This window comes from Phyllostomus discolor, chromosome 4 (assembly GCF_004126475.2).
Source record: "Phyllostomus discolor isolate MPI-MPIP mPhyDis1 chromosome 4, mPhyDis1.pri.v3, whole genome shotgun sequence".
Classification (NCBI taxonomy): Eukaryota; Metazoa; Chordata; class Mammalia; order Chiroptera; family Phyllostomidae; genus Phyllostomus; species Phyllostomus discolor.
In genome coordinates this window covers 39070018-39083670 of record NC_040906.2, presented here as the reverse complement: position 1 = coordinate 39083670, position 13653 = coordinate 39070018, and the positions used below count along the sequence as shown (strand labels likewise).

Sequence of the window (13653 nt, the reverse complement as noted above, 5' to 3'; positions counted from 1 at the left end):
TGGTGCTTATTACAATTTCAACTTCCTAGTTCAGATTTTCTTTACTGTTGCATTTTTTAAAAAGTTTTACTATTAATCTCTAAGCAAAACAAGTACTTTACCATGTCTAGAAGAAAGAAATTTCATTTTGGCCGCTTCTATTTGTGGTGTACTAGTCAAAGACAGAAGAGACAAAAACCTGACAGCCAGGAAATGAGAGAAAATGTAACTTGAAGAATAATTCCAATTTTCTGCTCAGCAGTGGCTAATGCTATTCTCTTGGTGTTTATTACTTCCATCAACTCAATTTGGCTGATCCCAAGGGTGCCTACTCTCTGCCCAGTAAAACCTGCAGCCTGTTTTTACCTTCACCTATGTGATTTCTTGGCTGTTTCTCATTTTGGGTGAGTTTGCAGCACTGTAATACCAAGGATAATGAGTGGAGAAAGAAGACATTAGAATAAAACTATAGTGGAAGGAAGGAGACAAAAAAGCCTCTAAGGATTCTCATAGTTATATCACATTCTTTTTATATTTTGAAGTATACTCTTATAAGTAGTATTTTCAGCAGAAAAAAATAAGTATTCATAATGAATAGTTATATCACATTCTTTTTATATTTTGAAGTATACTCTTGTAAGTAGTATTTTCAGCAGAAAAAAATAAGTATTCATAATGACTAGTAAAATATTCATAATGACTAGGGTCTAGACATAGATTTTTCTTAAAAGTATTTCCTACTAGACTTCGAACCTTTTTTTACTTATATGTTTTATTTTATTTTTTCCGTTACCATTTATTCCCCTACACTCCCTTCCCTCTACAATCACCACACTGTTGTCCGTGTCCATGGGTCCTTTCTTTCCTTTTTGCTCAATCCTTCCACCCTCTTGTTTTTGGATAGATAGTTACATAATCTCAATGAGAGGTTTGAGAGCCAGAAAATACTCAGGAAAAGAGTATTTTCTGAATAAACATGTTGTAGGAATGTAAATCTTTAGGCAGTTTCCCAAGAGAAGTCTAACACTATGACTGTTTGCCACATGCCAACTTCTAACAAGTCAGTACAGAGCCTTCTTTATCTCTTTGTTATCTTCCCTCCTATGTTCCATACTCCTGGGTTATGGAGTAGTCACTACAAGCATTTTATTTTGGCATCAGGATTATTTTCTATGACAGTAAAGTGTTTTCTAAAAATCCAATTAAAAAATGGGTAAAGAACCTGAATAGACATTTCTCCAAAAAGGACATACAGATGGCCAATAGACATATGAAAAGATACTTAACATTACTAATCAGAGAGATGTAATTTAAACCACAATGAGATACCACCTTACATCTGTCAGAATGGCTATCATAAAAAAGTCAACAACAACAAGTGTTGGCAAGAATGTGGAGAAAAAGGACCACTCTAACACCGTTGGTGGAAATACAGATAGGTGCAGCCACTATGGAAAGCAGTATGGAGTTACCTCAAAAATGGAACTGCCTTATGACTCAGCAATTCTATTTCTGGGAATACAGCCAAAGAAACCCAAACACTGATTCAAAAGAACATATGCACCCCTATGTTCATTGCAGCATTATCTATAATAGCTACAATTTGAAAGCAGTCCAAGTGTCCATCAGTGGATGAGTGGGTAAAAATGCTGTGGTTCATTTACACAATGGAATACTACTGTGCATTAAAAAAAGAAGAAGTTTTACCCTTTGCAACAGTATGGATAGACCTGTAGAGCATTATGCTAAGTGAAATAAACCAGGCAGGGAAAGACAACTACTATAAGATTTTACTCATATGTGAAATTTAATGAACAAAATAAGCTACCAAACAAAATAGAAACAGACTCATAGATAAGGAACAGACTGACATCTGTCAGAGGGGAAATAGGGGACATAGAGGCTGTTATTTCACCTTATGCAAAAAAGAAAAAAACTAAAATTAAGATGAAATATTATGAGGTTCTGGATACATGGACATATAGCACATTTATTTTAAGAAATTATATGGGAAGTACAAAATAAAAAGATATATAATTATAAAATGTTGTTTTTTATAATGACCGTTTTTGAAGTGGTTTCTTATCTATTAGGTTACTGTGTCTTGAACATAGTGCTAAGCAGTCCATTGAGCATGTATACTAAATTGATGTTAGAGATACGTGATTTATTTTCCAACAGCATATGCTTATGGCTAGTAAGTGACAGGCAGGACTAGATCCTAGACTTTTTCAAAGCTTCCTTAAAATAAGCAAGATTTATGGACTAGAGACCAAATCCAATTCAGGAAAATATAATTAAATATATTAATTACTTATGTCATTCAATATTCATTTCTCTTTGAAATATTGCCCTTATTGTGACTTAAAGAAGATGATTATCCCCTGGCTGGTGTGGCTTAGTGGACTGAGGGCCAGTCTGCAAACCAAAATGTTGCCAGTTTGATTCCCAGTCAGGGCACATGCCTGGGTTTTCAAGCCAGGTCCCCGGTGGGGAGTGCATGAGAGGCAACCAACCACACATGATGTTTCTCTCCCTCTCTCTCCCCCACTTCCTCTCTCTCTAAAAATAAATAAATAAGATGTTTTTTAAAAAGAAAGATTACAGGGTAAAAAAGGGATTCATCAAAGGAGCTACAGGATAAAAATGGGATTTTTCTGGTGGGTTAATCCTACAAGAACAACTTAATAACTAAAATCACTTTTTAACATGATCGTCATTATGATTTTGATTCAATGAGTTGGCAAAATTTCTATTCCTGGCATAAAGTCTGTACTTGTTCAATGATTTTATTTATTACTGTGTAAATATTTCCACATCACTTTATCCATTTACAGATCTATGGGAAGTTCATTTTTGTCTCCAACCCTTCGCTAACCATATCAGAGAAGAGCACCTTACCATAGGACCCAGAAGGTCACCCATCAGTCAAAGCCTGAATGAACAGATTAGAACAAGGCTACTACACAAGGGAAACTCTTTAATAGAGGTACTTGAAAATCTGCTTTCTCTTTTTTCCTGAACTTTAGAGGAAATAGAAACCACATATATATACACATACACACCCAAATCTTGGCTGAAGACCAGAAATAAAGAGAGGAAATTTCTATTTTATTAAAGCCTCATTTCAAACATGTCATTATAGCCAGCTCTTGAATTATCTGGGATTAATTTTCATATTGTAGAGTAAGTCTTTGTTTAGATTTTCTCTCTAGATGCTTCGTTTTAAGCCATTTTTCTTATTATGGGGATGAAATTACACTTTGTTATGTTAATGACAATAAATCATAATTCAAATAGCAGCTTACATTAATGGACATTGATTACTATTTTTTTCTCATTTGTATCTCACATTCACCCTACAATAATGCTGTTTTTCTCATTTGATAGAGGACATAGTGATTCAAAATGATAAAATAACTTCCCCAAGAAAATAGCTTATAAAGCGGCAGTATAGGTGCTACTCTGAAGGAAATGCCATTTATCATTGTTTTATACTGTCAGATTTTTTAAAAAGTGTTGGCAAAGAAAAATTAAATATTAGTAAAAATTATACATTAATTTGTGGATTGGTCACTGTGATTTGCTGTCATAAAAATGGTAAGTAAAGATTTGAAAAAGGTGCTATAGATTTGAGTAAGGCAATCACCATCTTAAAATGGAATTGTGTTCTCAACCATGTTGGCAGGGTAAGTTTTCTTGAACTGTCAGCATACCATGCTATAAATGAAGTTTATGTTGATAGGCCAGCTAATAAAAATACATAAATTAAAAAAAAAGAACAAAAGAGTCTCAATGCTAAAAATAGGCAACCTTTAATGATTTAGTCCAGGTTTAAGGTTTGGCATGAAGGATGAATTAGACCCCCTTTGAGGTGTTTTTTCTTTGCTTTCACTTCAAACCAGCTAAGAAGACTTACACTGGATCTTCACTAGACAATGATAAAAGTGGTTTTGTGTATAAAGTTCATAGGAGCTATCTTGGTCTAGTGGGGCTACCATAACAAAATACCACAGGCTGGGTGACTTAAGCAACAGAGATTTATTTCCCACAGCTCTGGAGTCTGGGAACTCTTAAGACCAAGGGGCTGGCTGGTCAAGTTCCCAGTGAGAGCTCTCTTCTTGGCTTATAGACACCACTTCCCTCTGTCTTCACTTGGCCTTTCCTTGGTATGGACACACATATATAAATCTCTCTCTTCCTCTTCTCGTAAGGCCTCTAGTCCTCTCAGATTAGGACATCATGCTTATGACCTAATTTAAACTTAATTACTTCCCAGAAGTCCTGTCCAACTACAATTACACTGGGGGTAGTAGCTTCTACAGATAAATTTTGGGGTAGATGTGATTCAGTCCATAATAAGACCTATTTTTTTTAAAAGAAAGCACCTCTAAACTTGTTTAGTAAATTTGTCTAAGAAAAAAGGCCACCTCCCTTTTATCAGGCTGTGGGAGAAGATATATGAGGTCCAGAATGTGCTTTTTAATATGTAAGCCAATTATTTCCTTTCTGTGCAGCTACAGACTTTCATGTTCTATTTCTTGATGGATTATTAAGCCTCGGGCAGAACTGGCTATTGCCTACAACATTCCTGTAGGAAATGCAGAAATCACTTATATAAGAAGGACACCTAGGGTGCAGTTCTCCCAAAATAAGTATTTTTGGTTTTATTCCTAAGAGAGTACATCTGTTCTGAGAAAATAATTGCTCTCTATAAATCTCTTCTAAGAAGAAAATGTCTTTTAAAGTTCACACTAAGAAGAAAAAGACTTAGCAGGTAAAGTAGACCCTCACTGCCTAACCCCTTCTCTGCTGTAGTTCTTCAACTGCAATCATACATCATAGTGTCAGAGAGAAGAAGGCACGGCCCTGTGCAGCAATTCTTATAAGCTGAAATTCAGGAATAATTTTCTCTCAGCCAGTTTGTTGTGTGGGCTAACTAGGAAATAACTAGACCATTTTATTTTAAAATTAGAGATTTTTTCATAATTTTGAATAGTAAAGTTTTATATAAAAAGATTGTTAAGGGTTGGATGCCAAGTACATAGCATTTTCTGCAAGACTTTAGGAAAATGAGCAATCATTATCACTATTACGGAAAAGATGTAGACACACTCTTAACTGCAGCATGTACTCATGCTCTGACTCAGCCACATGAATGCTATGGAAACACTGCTTCTACAGCAAATCTCTGCTCAAATGGCGTTTGTTCGGAGTTCTATTTTTTTAAGGTTTTATTATTTTATTTTTAGAGAGAGGGGAAAGCAGGGAGGAGATGGAGGGGGGAACATTGATGTGCAAGAAAAACACTGATCGATTATTCTCTTGTACATGCCCCCAACCAGCGACCAAATTTGAAACCCAGACATGTGCCCTGACTGGGCATCAAACCAGTGATCTTTTGCTTTGTGGGACAATGGCCAAACAGCCGAGCCACACCGGTCAGGGCTTAGAGTCATTCCTTTTGCATCTGAAAGAAATAGCTCCATGATTATGTTCTACTTTGCTCACATTTTTGTTTTTAATTGCTGCACTTATTCCTATGTACCACAATACATGTCTACTTGTTTACCCTCTGTCTTGTCTGCCCTTAAATGCAGAATTCATGTCTGTTCCATCTGGCATCTAGTAGGAGCTCAGAAAATATGTGGCACAAATCAATGAATTAAGGAATCTATAAAAACTAATTTTCACAAATATAAAAAGGTACTGAAGAGATTTAAAACAAATGTATAAACAAATTATTTGAAGCCACATGAATGAAAGTGAACATAATAGACCTGAATGATACTCCGCTATTAGAGAGGACAATAAATATTGACCTAATTATTTATTCCTTTTTCCATCCTCACTTCTTAGAAAACCTGCGAATATTCTCTATTCCTAAAAATGCTCCCCAAGTTCCTATCACATGGACAATGATGGAGTCACACTAGCGCTTGGCCCAGACCGACTTGCCTGAGGCAACACGGGTCATGGAGGCAGGGCAGGTGCTGTTCTACAGAGAGGGGTGTGGCGCAGACTGCCGTGGAGGGCCAACCTCTTCTCTTGTTCTCTTTCAAAATGATATAAGGACTCAAAATAGATGAACGGAGCAAATAAATATGTTAATGTTTCCAATGGAAGGCAAGGCACCATGGTAAAATTGCATGAAAAGAATGGATAAAGAAAGGAATAAGAGCGAAGTAGTTTGAATGTCAGTATGGCGCTTTCTAGTTAACTACAAAAAAATTTTAAACATCTTTGGGATTTAAGTTTTTTGTTTGTTAAATGAGAATTATATACAACAACCTACTTGTGTTGATGATGAGTAAAGGCAGTATGTGTAAATCACACAGCAGATAGAGGTCAACTAAGCAACAATTGGTGTTCATGCAAAATAATATACTTTAATAAGGGAAGATACATTAGGTCAGTAAGATAAGGGATGTACCTGTGTCATTTTTTTCAGCTTTTAAAAACGTTATTTCGGTCATCTTTTTAATGCAACACCCATTTTCTGTCACTTTTCGTTGAGAGTAGGTGAGTTGAATATGTTCATAATTCAGTTCTCAGGGATAGATATCTTGTGCCCAGTTAAGGAATAAATTTATAAATAATAAATAATAAATAAGCTCTTCATTAATCACATAATTATGATGAGTCCATTTTCCTTACAGCGATTGCTTTAGATATTTTTACATGATAAAGTTCTGGCCAATGAGATTAGAGAGAAAGTATGCTGTCTTCCAGGGGTTGGGAGTGGGGTACTCTTCAAAGAGATTTTTGTTTTGAGGAGAACTACCCTGAGCTAAAGTTGACCTGCTATAAATGTGAAAATAAAATAATGGAGAAAACCTGGATTTGTGTTGAATTAACCAGTCTTGAAGCTTCGTACCTCTGTACTTTGCATAATGTGGGATAAATTACCCCATTATTTAAGCCACTTGTGCTATGACATTGTCCTACCTACCGCAGCCACATGCAACTTGGCTGAGTTATTTTGCCTTTTCTGTTTAAACTAGTTATTGACCAATGCTTTTCAACATTTTTAATTCAAGGATGCTTGGAGGATGAGAAAATAGCACTACAAAGCCCACACCCCATTTTTATCATTAAAATTGTTTCTTAAATTATTTTATTGTTCAATTACAGTTTTCTGCATTTACCTACCACCACTCCCTCTCCACCCCAGCCATCCCTACCTTGATTCCACACCCCCTTGGTTTTGTCCATGTGTCCTTTACAGTTTCTCCTGAAAACCCTTCCCCCTATAACCGCCTCCCACCTCCCCTCGAGTTACTGTCAGATTGTTCTTAATTTCATTGTCTCTGGTTATATTTTGCTTGCTTCTTTGTTTTGTTGATTAAGTTCCAGTTAAAGGTGAGATCAATGGTATTTGTCCCTCACTGCCTGGCTTATTTGACTTAGCATAATGCTAAACAATGCCTGATGTTCTGATATTTAAAAAAAGTCAAATTTTTAGATTTTTAAAAATTATATCAAATATAAAGATAAAATATGAGAAAAATGAAGCAAAATATTTTGTATCTGATAAAGAAATTAATATCAGAAATGCAGGCTGATTTAAAAATAAAATCAAAACAACAACAACAAAAAGCAGACCTCCCAAACTAATGCAGACTATTGATTCTAACCATGTTTATTTACTAAAAGATTGGCCAACCCACTAGGGAATCATCTCTTAGATTTGGCTTTTGGTTCAGGAAGTCATACTTTTGGGGAATTGCACAATGTAAAATTCCCTGGTTTTAGTTACTGAGTCAAATCATAACACATATCTGTGTTTTAGATTATGACAATTTCATTTATAAATGTTACTCTATATCTTTTAGATACAAAAGTAATCGTCAGGTATGATTTTATAAAGCAAGGAAGAGTCCTCTAGGAATATAGCGTGTTATAGACTCTCTGTGTAGGCCTCACTTCTTACTGTTCCTCCTGTGAGAAAAAAAAGTGAAAAACAATCGCACAGAGAGGAAAGGGTGAACCAGAGAGAAAGAGTGAATGTCTTCACATTACAACAAAATAGCATACAACATGTGTAAATTAAGTTTATTAAAAAAAAAACTGAAGTGGAGGACAAGGTCTACAATCACATACTGCTAGAAATAAAAGGAACTATAAGAAATAAGTACCTGGAATATCTCAGTTTTTTTAATGAGGACACTGAAGTCCAGAAACACTTTTCCTCCTAAGTCCTGCATTTGCTTATTGGCAGAGCTTTGCCGCAAGCACAGGAATTGTGACCATCAAGGAAAGGGCAACCTCAAGCCTCAGGAAATGCACTATTCTCCCAAATATTTTCTCTTTTTTTCCTCTAAGTAAATTTCAGATTTTTTACAATCTATAGAAATGGTCATTTTGTCAAATCAAACTAGGGAAAATTTTTATTCTCTGTTTTAGGCCAACGTCCTATAAGTTAAAAAATCAAGAAATTCATCAATTAAAACAACTATTTTAATTTTTTTGTTTCCTTTTTTGAAGAGGAAAGAAGTCTCTTTCTAAATAATAATAGGGAATATTAATTCTTACAGACATTTAAGAGAAGAATGGAGGCCTGAGATATGGGGAAACTAATTAAGAAGCAATAAGGGAGAGAGAATAAAGAGATAATTAGGAAGTTAAGAATAGGGAATATGTATATAGGTAGACAGATTTCTAAATATTTGTAAATAAAGTCCCAAAAGAATGTGGTATATACTAAAACTACAATGAACAATGGGAAATAAAATAGAAATAATAAAGGAAATAATTTCAAAGGATTCCTTCTTATATGGTTGACCATAATTAATAAAACTCTTTAGAAAGAAATGTGTGCAATTATATTTTCTGGATTTTTATAGCTACATTTGTAAAGCCTTTTTTCAAAAGAAGGTGACATTCCTTTCTTTGAGTCATTTCACCTCTCCTTCACACAGTGGTTTTGATTCCTATACTAACCCAGTTTGTTTCAAAGCAAAGTTTGTCATCACATGCCGTTTCCACTTTTTTCTCTAACTGGGGAAAAATAACAAGTAAAAGTTGGTATAATATATGCAAACCAAAATGGAGGTTTCCAAGAAAACAGTTCCACTTAACTACTAATGCCAATAGCTCCAAATGGAAGGAAATGGAAAAAAATACAAATAAATATTTAAAAATTGGGTGTGAGAAGAGAAAGAAAAGATTGCATGCATTAAGTGTGTCTCTATTATGTTTACTGTTCATATTAAGAAAGAGAATCATACAGAAAGACCTTTGGCTACTCTATTTTTCCTGCTTTTTGTATCCATTTTTCTATGTACCCATTGTATTAAGATAGGAAAATGGTATTTCAGGAAAACTTCAGGGCTGGACGGTTTCACCGCACAATTCTACTACACCTTTAAAGAAGAAATAATACCAATTTTTCATTAACTTTTCTAGAATATTTAACAGAAGGGAAGGAATACTTTCAATTTAATTTTGTGAGGCCTGAATTATCTCAATATCAACAAAAGAAAAAAGATGTTATGAATAAAAAACATTGATCTGCAGTACAACAATTTCATGTCAAAATATGTTCAAAGTTCCATCATGAAACAAAATAGGAACATCTTGTTTTTCTTTTTAAAAATATAGGTATCCCGGTATTATAACATTTGTGCTTTTATTCTATTAAGAAAATATGAAGAGGTTATTGTGGTTCTAGAATTCTTCAAACTAAATTATTATTAATAGCTTCTATTAAACTTTTATTATGGTACAATAGATATAAAATAAAATTTGCTATTTTGATCATTTTTAAGTATACAACTCAGGGGCATTAATTAAATTCACAATGTTGTGCAGTTGTCACCATTATGCCCCCAGCTTTTTATCACCCAAACAGAAACTTTGTGTTCGAGAAGCAATAACTCACCATTCATTCCTTCCAGACTCAAGTAACCTCTAACCTTGCCTGTTCTAGATATTCCATATAAGTGGGATTACACATTATTGGTTCTTTTTCAGTCTGGTTTATTTCACTTACATAATATTTCCATTCATAATGCATGAATCAGAAATTCATTCACTTTATGTTCATGTGTATTTGAAACCAGTTGCATACAAAAGGATTACATATCATATTTGATGTAATCATTTTGATTCATAACCTGGGGTACCCAGGGATTCATTTCCTAGAAATTTCAGATAAAAATTTTAAACATATTATCAAAATTTTGCAACAAATGCTTTTATTCTGGAAATTGACCCCATTACTAAGACTGACTCCCTTTGTAAGCCTTGGGAAATGAGGAATGATGAGATGCTTAGAGATGGGTTATTATGGAGTTACAAGTGGGAGAAATGTTGTGAGACTCACAAATAGGGGAGATGCACTGAGGTTGGCAGCAGAGTGGTGGTGTGGTCCAGCTGAAGGGTGTCAGTGGAACATTATGCTTGTAGCAAGAACACTATGTTTTATCTGTGCCATATTGATTGATACTTTCCAATTCCTAACCTAATTAACAACATATGGTATTTATTCAATCTATAAAAATGCTACCATCACATTTTGATTGGGGAGTCCTTGCAATAAGTCCATGTATCTTCAGGGAACTGTGGTCTGCCAGAACAACTGGGACAGAAATAGTGCATCATTGGCACTCTGACTATGGACCATGGTGTCCTTTTACTCTTGTGTGTTTTTCAACTTAGAACATAGAATCCCAAAGGAAGGCCTGAAGAGAGAGTAACATAGCAGATTTGACATGGGTCCAATGCTTTTTGCTATTGTTTGTGGAAAGAGGAAAGTGGAAATGATTAGGTCACTCTCAGCCTTTCGGTAGTTGAAGCTTAGGCTCTGGTTCCACGTGGCACCTGACATTCAGAGAAGTAGAAACAGGGTAAGGAAGAGTGGGAAGCCTGGGCTCCTAGAGATGACATATCACACCAAAAAAGCAGCCACTGAGGAACTCAGAGACCTGGGAAAGTTGACCTAGCATAAAAAGGACTCTGTGAAATAACTTGTACCCTTTCTTCATTTTGGTGGAATTAATATTCAGAAATAAGAACTTCAATAGTCACTTCATGTCTTGAATTCAGATTTCTCCTAATGCACATGGTAATGATCAGAAAATTATAGTATTGGTATAATTCTACAAAATCTATAATGCCTTTTGTCCTTAAGAAGCCAACTCTGAAAATTAAATTACTCAAGGTAATTTAGGTTTTAGGTGGTAAACAAAAAAGGAAAGAGCCTTTATTGAAAATAGATTAATTGGATTGTAGTACAGTTCTCAGAGCATGTCTCCATAGCAAAAAATAAATTAATGATATAATTAGCCCATTTTAATCAATGTTATAATTTAACTTATTTAATTTATGCTAATAAAGATTTAAAAAACTGTTCTGAGTACTTCCATTACCTTTTCACTTTTGTCTATTCAACCTTTATTTATTTATCTGTCTATTTATTTATTTATTTTTATTTTTGGCTCTTTAGTTTGTTTTTCTTCTATGAGGCAGAGATATAAGTTGAAGTCTGTTGTAAAAGTTTGTGACACTGAGTTTAATAAACCAACCTTTCTTAAAGCATCTATAGCACATTTATGATTTTGTTAGATTGTTAGAGAATAATTAAACCTTTTGAGATTAGCCTTTTTCCTCCATAGTTTATCATCCTGTCCCATTATCATTTGAATTTCAATAATGTAGATATAACAAAAATTGGAAAATTAATTCTTAAAGGATGGAATAAACTACTGTTATGAAAATTATAGGTTAATACAAAAAATTTTCCATTTTATAGATTGCTATTTTTATTTTTTAATTTAGCAGCAATCGATGATTCCAGTTGAAATAGTTGTACCATCAACAAGTGAAGAAAGGCTAGAGCTATGGATAATCAATCAGACTGGCAAGAAGTACCTGATGGCATAATCCTTGCCACAGAAGTCACATTTCCCAAAAGAGTTTTGATCTAGTTATTGGAGGTAAAACAAATGCTATTGGACTGTACCTTTAAAAAAGAATTCTCCAATTTAGCATGACTAATAGAAAGAGGAACCAAATAGTACTATAAATGTCATAAAGTTTCCCAGCAAGATTCTATGGTTACCAGGAGACAAATTTGGTTTCACTCTAAGGATTTTAAAACTTTACTCTTACATCTATAAGGTTAATTATCTGTATTTAATACTTTTTAATCTCGGTTGGTCCCTTTGAATATTTTACATCATTTTATTAACCTATAGGCCCCAAATTAAATTTTCATACTCTAATAAATTTTCAAAGAGGTTATTCACCCTTTAGTTTAAGGAACAGATGAGATATAGATAAAATATGTTGAAATAATTATGCACTGGAATGATGAACTTAAAAGAATCTTACAACTGTTTTATGAAAAGATTTTGTTAGGTTAAAAAACTTTGCAGTAAGTCAAAATTGACACAACTGGATTTCTCTGACGTAAATATTATGCTTTTACACATGAAGAATGACTGTCTGACCTGTGTGTTTCCTGCCTGGGTTTGACCTTTGTGTTTATGTTATCATACATTAAGCAAAGTCATTTTGTGACTAATTCCCAGAGCTCTGAGTCACAGTGTGGCTGTTGCTTATCTTTTTGTTTTTTTCTACCTGCAACTGCTCTTGGTCCTCATTTCTTGGTGACATTCTCATACAAATGAGCTATTTTACACAATTAGACAATTGTTGTCTAGTTCTGATATCATATACTTCCATATTATATGTTTTCCTTTGCTACCAAAAACGAAGTTTCACAACCAACAAGAACATGACAGTACATCATGTAGGTATATATCTATTGCTTTAATTTACATAATTACCCTACATATAGGCTTGATTATAATTTTTATTTAAGTATCTTAGCATATGAGCTCTGGTCTTTGGGGACTTATAAAATATTTCCATAAAGAGATTTGTTAACGCTGGCATAAAATAATTTAGATTATAAGAATTCTAATGCTTATATCTCATTTTAAATATCATTAATTAATGGCAATGAAAAAGTTTTCTTTAACATAAGGATCTTACTTTGTCTATTATATTTCTTAATATGTCACTAAATAATATTTAAAGGTAAACCACATATTCAGAAAAGTTCAATTAAACAGACATAATTCATAAAGAATTGCTACTACAAGCTTAAAATTATAGAAAAGGCTACATATGACCCATTTCCTACAAAATTGTTTATAATTTTAAAAAACATGTATTGCATATATGTTTGCTTAAAAACTAAATACAAACTTTTGAGCACTTAATTTTGCATTGCCATATGCATTTACTTTTTTTACAGACAAAAGTCAATTTTCATTTTAGGGTTACAGACAATGGCCCTCTCCCACCCCTCTTCACCTCTCAATAAGTGCTGATTTCCCCCCTAAAAAAATAAATACACATTATTTCTCATGGGCTAGAGAGCCTATTGCTAAGTACTCACATGTAAAATCTCTGAAGAAAGTTCTTGGAGAGATTTTTTCAAAGCGGAGTTGAGGTGGTTTTGTTTTCGCTTCCAGGCATTGGAGACAGTATTTGTCTTTTGCACTTCGTTTTTTATATAGATCAAAAAACTGAGGGGAGGGGGGGAGGGAGGGGAGGAGTGAATAATGAAGGGAATGAAATCTGATCCTGCGAGCCAGCCGTGAAAGGGTGAGCCAGGCCTCTGCCCTAAGTCACTCATGTCCCTTGGAGCAACGAAAAGCC

At 34.1% G+C, this 13653-nt stretch overlaps 1 protein-coding gene across 1 annotated transcript in view; it reads right to left on the bottom strand.

Annotated features, from left to right (window-relative positions):
• TFPI (tissue factor pathway inhibitor) overlaps positions 1-13511 on the bottom strand; it is a 50050-nt gene extending 36539 nt beyond the window's left edge. The window contains exon 1 of the mRNA XM_036023198.1: positions 13391-13511. The gene's annotated coding sequence lies outside the window, so the exon portion shown is untranslated. The remainder of the gene's footprint in view (positions 1-13390) is intronic.
• Positions 13512-13653: the final 142 nt, after the last annotated feature.